Below are 13,127 nucleotides of genomic sequence, written 5' to 3'. Positions count from 1 at the left end.
GGAGCAAACCACTGAGGAGCAAACCACTGCGGAGCAAACCACTGCGGAGCAAACCACTGAGGTGCAAACCACTGCGGAGCAAACCACTGCGGAGCAAACCACTGAGGAGCAAACCACTGCGGAGCAAACCACTGAGGAGCAAACCACTGAGGTGCAAACCACTGAGGAGCAAACCACTGAGGAGCAAACCACTGAGGAGCAAACCACTGAGGAGCAAACCACTGAGGAGCAAACCACTGCGGAGCAAACCACTGCGGAGCAAACCACTGCGGAGCAAACCACTGCGGAGCAAACCACTGCGGAGCAAACCACTGCGGAGCAAACCACTGAGGTGCAAACCACTGCGGAGCAAACCACTGCGGAGCAAACCACTGAGGAGCAAACCACTGAGGAGCAAACCACTGAGGAGCAAACCACTGAGGTGCAAACCACTGCGGAGCAAACCACTGCGGAGCAAACCACTGCGGAGCAAACCACTGCGGAGCAAACCACTGAGGTGCAAACCACTGAGGAGCAAACCACTGAGGTGCAAACCACTGCGGAGCAAACCACTGCGGAGCAAACCACTGCGGAGCAAACCACTGCGGAGCAAACCACTGCGGAGCAAACCACTGAGGAGCAAACCACTGAGGAGCAAACCACTGCGGAGCAAACCACTGCGGAGCAAACCACTGCGGAGCAAACCACTGCGGAGCAAACCACTGAGGAGCAAACCACTGAGGAGCAAACCACTGCGGAGCAAACCACTGCGGAGCAAACCACTGCGGAGCAAACCACTGCGGAGCAAACCACTGCGGAGCAAACCACTGCGGAGCAAACCACTGCGGTGCAAACCACTGCGGTGCAAACTACTGCGGAGCAAACCACTGCGGAGCAAACCACTGAGGAGCAAACGGATTTCTTGGTTGAGACACTTTTGCATGCTCTGCAATACCTACCCATGATAGGCTCCGTACTGAATGTATCCGAAGACCTCCTCAAAGACTCAGTCAAATCCAGGGTCTTTACACCTCGCTTTGAGAGGAAGTACAGACCGCCACCAGCTGACCCTATATAAATCGGGGTCACCCCCCCAACCCCTCTGCAGATTGCCTAGTTGTCACAACTGCCAGAAAAATGGCTGCTACACAGTGCACTGAAGAAGTACGTCTTCCAGACAAAGGAAGCAAGAGAATACATGCTGCAGGCAAGAGGCTGGCAACCGGGCATGCCAACCTTTGGAAGATCGCGAGCTCAGCGGGGCTGCTCTCCTGCTGTAACAGAGCAACCTGGGATGAGATGCTGGAACTCATGCGACATCTCCCAGACACACATAAAAACCTGGAGAAGACTTGGTAAATGAGGGCAGGCAAATATCTAATGCCGCAATCAAAAGTGCACCAGACTGGTCAGACCCTGCTGTAAGGGGCATCGATACTGCCATCATGCTGCGTGCCCATGCATGCTTACTCATTTCGGCCTTCAAACCAGAAGTGCAGCAATACATTCTAAACGTCCCCTTAGATGGGGGAAACCTCTTTGGGGCCGCTCTTGATATGCAGCTTGAATTTTTTTTTTAAAAGACGCAGATACCGCATAATCAATGAGTGACTTCCAAACACCACCTCGGAAGCAGTAGCCCTTTTGATGTTACCAAGTTAGACGGCCCGCAAAGCCTCTACCAGTGCCAACACCTCCTAGCATCAGCAACAACAACAGTACCAACAAAACCGTGGCTACTATAGAGGGGGATGCAAAAACAGGGCAGAAGCGCACCCAATATAGGAGCCTCTATACCTGAACAATGACTTACCCACATTTCACCCCAGTCACAAGACAGCAGTCAGGAGAAGGCTGCAACAATTGCACCAGTTGTGGCCAGGCATAACATCAGATCAATAGGTACTACAAGTAATCGGGCATGAATATTGTTTAGAACTAACTCAACAGCCACCAAATATCCTGCCAGAAAGACACCCAATAAGCCCACAGCATTTACATCTCCTGAAGGAAGAAGTAAATTGTTATTACAAAAGGGGCCATAGAACCTGTCCCAAGACTAGGATAATAAGAGTTCCAGATCTGTAAAACGTGACTTATCACCCCTAACGAAATCCAGGCGCTGGGGGCCGTTGGGCAGATACATGAGCTATTGCCCAGAGTGACATGATGCTGAGCTGCTACCGGTGCCGGGGATTGAACCGTGAGCCCGGCGCTCCTGAGTCAGCCACTCTGGCCACTGCATCACACCTCTCCCACCACATGGGACCTCTCCAAGAGTGTTTTGAGTCACAATGGTCGCAAGCGAGGGGTCACATGCCTAGTGTTGATTTCAACCAAGGGCCATCAAATACTACAATGGTGGAACACCTCAAACATACTGAAGGGAAGCACCTTCAAGGACCCATTCCCGCAGGTGACAATCACCACTGATGCATCACTCATGGGGTGGGGTGCTCATATGACAGACATTGTGGTTCAGGGACACTGGACCGCACAACAGACAATGCACATCAACATGCCAGAGCTTCTAGTCAGTCAGTCAGTCAAAAGTCTTTATTCGGTTTAAGTACAAACCATAAAAGCATACTACAATAAAAACACTAAAAGATACGAATTTCATTTGAAATAATCACTAGAGGTAAAAACACGTTAACACAAGTTAATAAAACAGAACAACAGGTCCGTTAAAAATACATTTAAAAGGATGCGAATCATTTCCTCAGAAATCTAATTATAACAGATAAAAAATTCGCAATATTAAAGGTTTCCCATACATTATTTAACATCTGAAGATAAAGAAAAGCAGGTCTCACCTGCACAAAGCCTTTGTTTTTTAATATAGGGAATAGGAAGCGTTTCCTGATGTCAATAAAGTGCTCACAGAAAAAAAGAAAATGTATCATATCCTGTATAGAAAAATTATCACAGGAACAGGGGCCAAGATCCTCAACCCTTTTCCAGCCTTTCCTTCCTCCAAACAATAGGTGTAATTGGTTTAGTCTGAATCTAGTCAATAGAAAACGGTGATTTACATTTGTGACATAACCTAGATATGGTTCCATGGACGGTATTGTTTTGCATAGCTGGTGAGCCCTAACGGTACCTTTTACCAGCTCATTCCCTTCCCTTTCCATGGTAGATATATGCATAAATGTTTCTTTACACCATTTTATGTCACCCTTTGCTAGGTTTTCTGGGGACTGATATAGTTCAGGTCTACCTAGCTTTATGGCCAGGTTCTGAATATATTTCAGCCAGGGTATGCGTGTCCCATGATCTAGTGATGTACAATCTCTCATGATCGTGCGATTGAGCTGTAGGTCCGGGTTAAGCCAAATGCTAATCCATTTTAATAAGGGGGCCAGAGCAATACTGTCTTCTATGTGGCCGATTCCAAGCTCCTGATGGACGATATAATTAGCAGTTGAGATCGGGACTGAGAGGAGGTTTTTTAAAAACCTATCCTCAATAATCTGGATGCTTTTGACATTTTTAAAACCCCATACCTCTGCTCCATACATTGCCAAAGAGAAGCACTTGGCTCTATAAACTTGAATAAGGGCCTTCATTGGCCTGGCACCTAACTTTCTAGCGAAACCTAAAACAGCCACAGTTGCTCTAGATAAAACAATCTTTTTTGCTGTTAATTGAGTAACCCATGAGCCCCGATCATCAAAAAGAACACCCAAGTAAGGAAATGAAGATACTCTGGATAATGGGTGGCCCCCACATTTAAAGGTTTTAATCTTTGAAGATTTCGGTCCTATAACCATAACATGTGATTTGGCAAAATTAACATTTAAATCCAGCGCCTTCATGAAGGCCGCAAAGGAATCTAACAGTAACTGAAGGCCCACTCCCGTTCTTACTAGTAAGGCAGCATCATCGGCGTATAAAAGTGCGGGAATTAAACATTTCCCATCACGCGGGATGTCATTACATGAGGTGATTAAGGCGTTATCTAGATCATTTATATAAAGAGTGAAAAGCAGGGCTGCCAAAATGCACCCCTGTCTGACTCCATTAGATATGGGTATATCTTTTGTACATTTACCCAATTGATCATAGCGTACCATGGCCGATAAATCCCTATGTAGATCGGCTAAGAAGTAGACGATGTTTTTGTCTACTCCAAGGGATAGGAGCAGGGACCAAAGTTTTGACCTATTTACACGGTCAAAGGCCGATGACAAGTCCATAAAGGCTACCAATAAAGTTCCCTTCTTGGCCACCGTGTATTTGCCTATTAGTAGTTGTAGGTTTAGGCATTGATCTATGGTGCCCATCCCTTTTCTGAAACCGTACTGGGCCTTAGAGAGTGTACCTGTCTCCTCCAGCCAACCAGTCAGTTGAGCAAGGACCACCCTCCCCAGTACTTTCACAGAAGAATCTATTAGGGATATAGGGCGATAGCAACTCGGATCACCTCTGTCGCCTTTTTTGTATATAGGTATGATGACTGATTTCCCCCAGGTCGGGGGCAAACCCAGTTGACATGCATTGACAAAAACCTTAAATAAGATTTTGGACCAGATTTTTATATCTGATTTGAAAAGGTCAGCCGGCACTCCATCAGGTCCCGGCGCCTTATTACTAGTCATTTGCATGATGGCCTGAGTTACCTCGAGTTCTGTAAAGGACAGGGTGTAGTTCTCCAAGTTTAATGACAACACAATCCTAGAACCTTCTCCATCGTACACCTGTGAAAAATGGCTAAACCATCTTTCTTCTTGGATACCGCAGTCGAGCTCATTATTACTTTTACCACTAAAAAACGGCTTGTTGACCACGGACCAAAATTTGGCACTATTTTTAATAACATCTATGGATAAAAGTTCATTCCAAGCCTCTTCCCTAATTTCGTTTTTACGTTTATTCTGGGCCTTTTTGTATGCATTCCTAAGTACAGTAATTTCTGCTTTGTCGGGTGGAACAGCTTTCAAAGCTCTCATTAGGTTCCGTTGGGCTAATGAGCAACTGTGATCAAACCATTTCTCCCCGTTCGTGGGTTTAGCCTTACAAACTTTTTTGAGGTCATTGTTAACCTGCGTACAAATATTTCCATAAGCTGTCAGGACCTCTTTGCCAATAATTCCATCTTGCAAACACAAGTTCATTTCAGCCCCAACCTTTTCCATAAAATTTTCATTGAAGTCCTTTGGTACCACTCAGCACCATTTCAAACGACGTGTTTGGTCGGTTGGCCTAATATCTAGAGTTCCAACGGTAAAATTGTCAGAATCTCTTTTCCTTAAGTCGTCAGACAAGGTCATCTGGACAGAATTATGATCGCCGTAAATAGACCAGTTGACATTGTACAGACTTACATTATCTACTAAATTTGTGCTTACAAAAATATAGTCGATGGTGGATCCCGAACCACTTCCTTTATATGTTGGGGTGTCAATTAAATGATTGGCAGGATGAGTCAAGGCATTTCCAGCGAGGAGCTCATCTAGAAACATGCCCTGCGATGTGTGTTCAAAATGTATGGTTCCTTGATTAAAAGGACCTAAACTGTCCCATACAAAACAATTACTTAAACAAGGATGAACATTAAAATCACCAAGCACTATAACCGAATAGGGGGTCTTATTTGTCTCATCATACAATTGTAAAAAATCATATAGACTGACTAAGTGTTCATTTGGCGTCGTCTTAGTAAAAGAATTATAGAAATTAACAATTAGCCATTTCCCGTTAGATTTAGTTTGTATTTCCACTGCAAGACAATAAGGCGAAGCTGTCTCCACTTTGCTATAAAAACCCTCCAGTGTTAGTGAAATAAGGGTTAAGAGTCCGCCTTTTGCTCTCCCCCTACTGGAATCCACTGCAGGTGACCAGAAAGCAGAATACCCATCCAAGGAAAAGGTACATTCCGTGTCCCAGGTTTCTTGTAACCCAATAATTTCGCAACCTAACAAACAGTCCCTCCACAAGGGATCATGCGCTTTACTATTAAGGCCGGCTATATTCCAGCTAAGGACCCTTGTGCCAACAAGCTGGGGTGGGGCAACATCCAAGCAGTCCACATTTTCATCGTTGACATTCCTCGTTTTAGTGCCCTCCACCTCCATACTAGGCTGAATTCCAGTTGTCCCCTGAACCCCCTCCAAGCAGTCCACATTTTCAACGTTGACAATCCTCATTTTGGTGCCCTCCACCTCCATACTAGGCTGAATTCCAGTTGTCCCCTGATCCCCCTCCAGTGTCAGTATAGAGACTGCCCTAATGGGTTTGGGAAAAAGGCAATCATTGTGAAGTCAATCATTAAAATCTAGATCACTCAATGGTTGAAAGCGATTAGATATGACAACACCGTAAGAGGGCTGTCCTTCGTGGCTAAAAGCTCTGGCCTTCAAGGGGTCATCAGTGGGTTGATGTATCTGTTGTCTATAAACATATCCTAGTGGTCGGAGGGTAATGCCCTGATCAGTATATGGGAGTAAAGCAGCTTTTAAAAGGGCATTATTGACTAAAGAGGGATTACTGAAATTTATTATAACGCAATCCCCCTTTGTGTTCTTACGAGAGTGCCCTATCCATGATACTCTTCTAGTTGTTAATATATGGTGAGATAATTGCACGGGGAATCCGCACTGTTTATTTAGCCATGAAACGGATTTATTCTTGAGGGATTCATGGGATTCTGATTTATTTGTCAGGTCACCATCCGTCAAGGGTGGGACATTCGTCAACACAGCCACAAAGGGCGCACATTCAGGGGGTAGGTCTGGTTGTGCACCTCTCGTGCGCGTAAACCTAGATTCCTTCCTGCTCTTTAGGCCACTATCTACAGATGTAGTTTTGTTCGCCGTTACCCTGGGTATAACATCTAAGGGTTCAACACAAGTTAGGACTTCCTTTTGAGACTTGTGTGGCTCAACAGTTCCACCCGGACCCCCAGTTGCACCACTAGTATTCACGGATGAGTTTCTGCGGGGGCCTAAGAGACTACGTAAGCTTTCAATTTCTGCCGACAGTTCACCAATTTTAGTTACTAATGGCTCAACTATCTTTAGGATTTTAGCCTCTAAGGTGCCCACCAAACAAGCTAATTGATCAAACTCAATCTTTGTTTTTAGATTATTGGATAAATCTTCCCTCAAAGTGTCCCCAGTATGATGCACAGAGCCTGTTTTTTTGTGGCCACTTCGTGTGCCTCCCCGTTTAGACTGGATGTGTTTACGGGGTCTCAGAACTCTCTGTGTTATTGGGTCCGTGGGCTCCTCTAGTGGGGCCTCACTTATATCTAATGCAACGTCCCTGTTAACTTCAGACAATTCTATGTCAGAAGAAATAGGAACTAGATCATCCATGGTTACCAGATCCTGGTTTTCGTTACTACAGTTCATACCATGAGATGGCGGAGATAACATAATAGGTGAACTAATCAGTGAAGGGGAGATAGTGGTTGGAGTAGAAGCCTGTCCTAGTGATTTACGCCTATCACTATTTATTTTAGTAACTACTTTTACTAAATAGTTATCTAGTGTTGTAGCAGTGGCGAGTTTGGAACCTGACGTCGTTTTAGACATTTTCATGAATACCTCTGAATTATTAAGATATGATTAAACAGTTACAGGCTGTAAATAACGAAAGTAGAAAATATACAAAGGACCACAGGCCAACAGAACAGTTAAAAATAGGCCACCTAGATCAGTTATGACACAAGAGTTATTGTCAATAGTCTATATAGTAGCGCCTCTTAGGTCAGGGGTTTCCTCAGAGCACCCAGTCCGGGTATTGACTAACAAATACCTGCAGCCAAGTGACGTGGCCCGTCCCGGCCTCTCTCGGTCCTCTGAGGGCCACAGAGGGCCCGCCCTTTGCCCGGGCTTCGCCCGGCGCCCACCCGCAACGCGGTGACAGCAACGTTCTTTTATGCGCCTCCGGGCGCGTAGGTCTCGTCAAGAGGCGCCGGGGCACCTGGGAGGTGTAGTCTTTCCACGGGGTGCAATGACGGCAGCGGCAGGCTCGGGACCAGCAGGGAGCGACAACAGAGCCAGCGGCAAGGTAAAGAGGGCAACGCCGGCCCCCCCGTCCACCAGACAGGCCACTCCAGCAGGGATTCAAACTTTGCACGTTTCCCGCTCCCCCGACCGAACAACGGTCTTTTATGCGCCTCCGGGCGCGTAGGTCTCGTCAAGGGGCGCCGGGGCACCTGGGAGGTGTAGTCTTTCCACGGGGTGCAATGACGGCAGCGGCAGGCTCGGGACCAGCAGGGAGCGACAACAGAGCCAGCGGCAAGGTAAAGAGGGCAACGCCGCCCCCCCCGTCCACCAGACAGGCCACTCCAGCAGGGATTCAAACTTTGCACGTTTCCCCTTCGCTTCTAGTCATCTACATGCTCTCAAAGCATTCCTAACAAACATTACAGGGAAAACAGTCCTTCTCGGAACAGACACTATGACTGCAATGTATTACATCCATAAACGAGGGGATCCATTCCATACAACTGTCATAACTAGCGCAGACCAAATGGAACTAGGCAAACAAACACAAAATCCTCCTCCTGGCACAATACATGCCAGTGTACCAAACAAGAGGGACAATGGGGCAAGTTTAACGAGGTCCAACACACATGCCCCACATGTACAGTGAGAAAAAATGGGTAGGGAGTTCCTCAGAATCATAGTGAATAAATGTAAAGATGCAGGTGGGAGTGGCACCAATTGTTGGTCGTCCCACCTGGATTAGAGATGGGCGAGAAAGTGGGGGATCTCCCTTGTCGGAACTAGGGCACTCACACACCTAGCAAGCTAGGTGTCATGCTTCATCATATGAGCCTGCCCCTCGTCAGGTCGGCGCTGCAATACCTGACGGGCACCCAGTACGGGGCTCTTTGGCGGGGATCTTCTGTTCCTGCCGTTGGGTGCAGTGGGGGTAAGAGGCCTAGTATCTGTAGATATGAAGTTAAAACAGGTCAGTTTGTCCTAATAGTATTTTATTGGGAAAGGTAAACTGCCTGGCTAAAACAAGAAGAGTGGCAGTGAGCTAGATGTTAGGTTTCTAGCTATGTATGCTCTACTCTATAATGGTCAACATGTTTCGTGCTGTCAGCGTCAGGAGGATCAAAGCACTTCGTCAGGACCAAAGAAACTATCTACACAACATAAGTTAGAATCTACATACCATGTATTCAGGTAGGTAACCTGGATGTGGGGACAAAGGATATGCAATTAAACAAAACAATTACTCAAAATACATTCAAAACACTCAGGTATTGGTGTACTGGTCATATTTGTGCTCGCACACCCATGCTCCACACCGTGCTCATGGTGTAGTGGTTAGGATAAAATATCATGCACACAACGTGTGGCTTAAGATGCCAAACGTGCAGGCGCACGGTGGTGGGCATGATAAAGTCAAACAACAAGTAGATGACATGAGAAAAAGGATTGTTAAAAGTATTAAAACTAACAGAGAAGCAGGAGCAAGGCTCACCAAAATAGCTGTCTAATGAAGCCTGCAACGGCGTCCGGCGGTCTAGAGGACACCAATGTGTGTCCTAATGGGTAAGGTAAGGAAAGAATGTAGTCATGGATATGTACTAACCACCTATAAATACAGGAGGTACTAGGGAACCTTGGCGGCAGAAACATCCAGGGAGCAGTAAACAACAAAGGGAGCGCCGAGGGGCCCTCAAGGTTCACACGACCTATGGTGCAGCCACCGGCCCATGCATCACAGGCAGTGAGGGTCCACGGGGTCATGGTGGCACACCGTGGTGTACGTGCTGGAGGAGCCCAGCACAGAGTAAGGACCACCGTAGCACCAGCCCTCCATGGGAAACACTGTCCAAAGTGAGGAAGACGGGGAGTGAACCACAGGGGGAGTGTGGGATTAAAAGCGCCCCCTCAGAGCGCCCTCGTCACAGTCACTTACCCTCGTAGTAGTTAAGGCGTTGAGGCGATCTGGATTTACACGAAGCCACTTACCCACATTTGCTGAACGCTGGCGTTTTGACCTACCCTGGCGCCGGATCCGGGATGGTGGAGTGAGCCCGGTCCGGCGAGCAGATATACTGCTGATTCAGCGAAGTGCCGCGAGAGTTCTAGCGGGTAAAGGGGACTTCTCGCTGGATCAGAGGTTAACGCAGCAAGGCTGGCCGGCCACTGTAATGTTGTTGCCTTGTGGCCCCTTGCACCAAGAATCACCCGTACACGTGGTCGTGGTGTAAGGTGTTTATTCATATACAGGAGCGCCGGCACGGAGCTCCGCGCCTGTTGAATTCCGCGCTCGAACTAAGCACCCAAAATGGCCGCCGCCGGACATCCTGTGACGTCACGGGGTGGGCGCGCAACAACTAGACCGCTACACCACATCTCCCCCTTTATCAACACAATTACCCAACTGAATCCCCTTATAACTCGTACAGTCTTACTTGTTGTCCATGCAGTATTCTCCGAATTTCCGGGGCAGTGTGATTCTCCTTCCCCGTCTCGTGCACCTATTGGGTTCACCTGTTTTCGGAGTGGTAGTCACGCTCCATCGGTCAGGTGCCCCCTCTTCACCTTCTCTGCTTGTCTGTCCCTTCTCCTTCGCCTCATTGTCCCCTCGGGCCTCTCCTTCCTGCCCTCTCTTCTCCTCGCAGGTACTGTGTCTCATCTCCACCTGGGGACTCCCCTCCGCCTCTTCCGGGGAGCTCTCTCTCTCTTCCCCTGGACTCTTCGCGCCGCGTGGTGTCCCTGCAGGTGTTGCCTCCGCCGCTGTATTCTCTTCCGCGGGTGAGCACCTTGCCATGCGGTCCTGTGACCATACTTTCCCGTCACTGAGAAGCGCCGATCGTGAGTACGGCTCCAGCACTTGGAACGGCGGAGTGAACTTACTGTCCCCCTTCTTCTTCAGGGTGGGTAGCCTGACTCTCACCCACTATCCTTTTTCCAGGGCAACCTCTTTCGTGTTGTGTGCCCTGTCATAGTGCTCCGTATACGCTGCTTGTGCCTTCTCCCAATTTTTCCGCACTACTGCCGGGGACCAATGGCTCTGAACGGTGAGACTCTTCCAGGCAACATTGTCTTTCGTGAAGGGTTCTCGTCCCCTCAGCACCCAAAAAGGACTGTACCCCGTTGCAGTGGGGGTGATCCGATAGGCCCACATCAGCCTTTTCAATTCCTTTTCCCAGTCCTTCCCTTGGCTGATTGCTGCTTGAACGGATCCCATGATCACTCTGTTGAATCTTTCCGCCGCGCCGTTCCCGGCTGGATGGTAGATGGGGGTGTGTCGGATGGTGATTCCGTTTCGGTCCATGAATGTTTCCCATTTGCTGGAGGTGAATTGCGGGCCGTTGTCGCTTAGGATCCCTTTGGGTATACCTTCCCTTATGAAGACGTCTGTAAGGAACTCCAGAATCGTCTCCGTCTCTGCGTTGTCTGCCACATGTACTTCCGGCCATTTGGAATATCGGTCTACCACTACGGTGACGTACTTTTGGATGTTGTCCGCATCTGTAATGGGCCCCAGGACGTCGATGGAGATCTCCTCCCACGGATTGTCCGGGCATGCGAACTTGCCTAGAGGCGGTCTTAATATCTTTTGAGTCTTGTCTGCATTGTTGCAGTGCTCTCTCCCTCGTACATGCCTTTCAACTGCTAGGTCCATACCCGGCCACCAGTAGTCCTCCTTGGCTCTTCCCTTGGTCTTTACAATGCCCAGGTGGCCTTCATGGGTGATGGCTAATATGCGTTGTCTCAATGCGTGTGGAGGAACCACTTTGTTGCCGCGCAGCAAGAACCCTGGCTTCTCTCCTAGGGACTGTTCTTCCTTCACCTCCCAAAACTGTTTGAGCTCCTCACTCAACAATCTCTTCTCGGGCCATCCGTTAGTCACGTACGCCTTGACTGCACTCAACTTCTCGTCATTCCCGTACTCTTCTTCCCAGTCTTGAGCGCTCATTGCCCTCTCGGGGTCGCCAGTAAATGCTACCGCATATCCTTCCCAACCGCCTTCCTCTTGGTATTCTGCGGTTTCCTTGGCCGCTGCTCTGCTCAGAAAGTCCGCCACTTTGTTTCGGTGGCCTGGTAGGTATTCCACGTCATAGACGTAATCCAATAACCTGAGAGTCATCTTCGCGATTCGTGGCGTGGCGTGCTCATGACCCCCTGACGTGAGGACCTTCACTAGCGGCTTGTGGTCAGTGCGTAGCAGGAACCGCCCCCCCCATAGGAATTGCCGGAACCTCTCCATCGCCCACACCGCTGCTAACATCTCCTTTTCGATAACGCTGAACTTGCTTTCGTTCGAGGCTAACGCCTGCGATGCGAAGCTGATCGTGGTTACCTCTCCATCCGCCGTCTTTTGTGTCAGGACTGCTCCCAATCCCCGATCACTGGCATCTGTCGTCAGCATGGTGGGGGCTTCCGGATCATATCCATGAATCGGCACTGCCTCGCTGATGTTCTTTTTCACCTCCTCGAATTCCCGCTGATGTTCTCCCGTCCATAGGAAGGTGGACTTGTTTTTGAGGAGTGACCTCATTAGGTGGGTTTTGGAGGCGAAATGGGCTACAAACTTGCTATAAAACTCCGCCATACCCAGAAATGTCCTTACGTCTTCCTTGCTCGATGGTGTGGGCGCTTCCCTGATTGCAGCGACATTCGATGACTTCGGTTCTATGCCGTGCCTGCTTATTTCGTGGCCCAGGTGTGTGACTGTGTTCAAGCCGAACTTGCATTTGTCCCATTGGGCGGTTAGCCCGTTCTGCTTCAATACTGCTAAGACTTCCGCCAGTCTCCTGTCATGCTCTTCTCGGGTGGCTCCCATAACTAAGATGTCATCCTGAAAGTATTGGATGCCTGTCTTCCTGTGGAATAGCTTGTGCATCAACTTCTGGAAGACCGCGGCTGCGGACGCGAGTCCGAACGGCATCCTCAGAAATTTGTAGCACCCGAACGGCGTTATGAACGACGTTAGGTGGTTGCACGACTTATGCAGGGCGATCTGGTGGTAGGCAGATGTAAGGTCCACCGTGGAGAACCATTGCGCTCCTTGAGTCTTTGCTAGCATCTCGTTAATTCTGGGCAGCGGGAACTTGTCGACGACAATGTTCTTATTCAGCTCTCTAAGGTCTACGCACAGTCTCACCTTTCCGTTGGGCTTCTGCGCTACGACTAAGGGAGCCAACCATTCTGCATTGTCTATCG

Source organism: Triturus cristatus, chromosome 2_2, assembly GCF_964204655.1.
Source record: "Triturus cristatus chromosome 2_2, aTriCri1.1, whole genome shotgun sequence".
NCBI classification, from domain to species: Eukaryota; Metazoa; Chordata; class Amphibia; order Caudata; family Salamandridae; genus Triturus; species Triturus cristatus.
The sequence above is the reverse complement of the archived record's forward strand: the minus strand, read 5'-3'. Positions refer to the sequence as shown.